Below are 909 nucleotides of genomic sequence, written 5' to 3'. Positions count from 1 at the left end.
ACATTTAAAAAATTAAATTTTTTTTAAAAAAAGTAGTGTGGAAAATTGAGCGCATAATTTTCCAGCCTCTAGAAAGACATGAGATTGGGTCCTGAGAACCAAACAACCCAAGCTTCCATGGATGAAACCCCAAGAGGGCATCTATGTCTTCTTCCTACAAAAATCTTCTGCACAGACCCCAGTCCCTGTAGGAAACAACATCCACATAGTGTGTGCTCAGTTAGTACTGAATGACTGGAGAAAGTTGTGCAAGATGTTACCAAGTAATGCATGGCCTTGCTTCCTTAGAGACTCGACACAGACCATCTGATGACAAACTCTTCAGCCTGGACACAGAAGGTGTGACTACAAACCCTCTTTGGCCAGCACTCTCAATGTCCTCATTCTTTGCTTACTGACCACTGCTTTTAAATATCTTTTTTCCTTTTTTTAATAAAATTTTATTTTAATTGTACTTACTGAAAGTTTACAGAAAAGTTAGATTTTCATTCATTCATTGTTGCACATTTTATCCCTTCTCTCTCCCTTCCCCCTCACTTTTTTAATATTCATTCATTGTTGCACAATTAACTCCTTCCCCTGCTTCCCCTAGTCCTCTTTGCAATACACCTCTTATACTGGACTGGTGTAGCACATATAAAGCCTACTCGTATGCTCCTTTTAAACAGCTCTTTCTTTCATCTGTTCCAATGCAGTGTTCATTATTTATCCCCTCTTTTCTAAGTTTACCCCCAACTCCCATGTCAGTCCTGTTTTATAACAGTGGTGCTATGCAGTATTTGTCCTTTGGTGCCTGAGACATTTCACTCAGGATAATGGCCTCCAAGGTCATCCATGCAAGTATTGTATGAGTTCCTCGTTTTTCAGTGTTATGTTCATAGTATTCCACTGTGTGACTATACCAGTTTT

The sequence above is a fragment of the Elephantulus edwardii genome, unplaced genomic scaffold (assembly GCF_000299155.1).
Source record: "Elephantulus edwardii isolate Elephantulus edwardi_28Jun2011 unplaced genomic scaffold, EleEdw1.0 scaffold00075, whole genome shotgun sequence".
Taxonomy (NCBI): domain Eukaryota; kingdom Metazoa; phylum Chordata; class Mammalia; order Macroscelidea; family Macroscelididae; genus Elephantulus; species Elephantulus edwardii.
The sequence above is the reverse complement of the archived record's forward strand: the minus strand, read 5'-3'. Positions refer to the sequence as shown.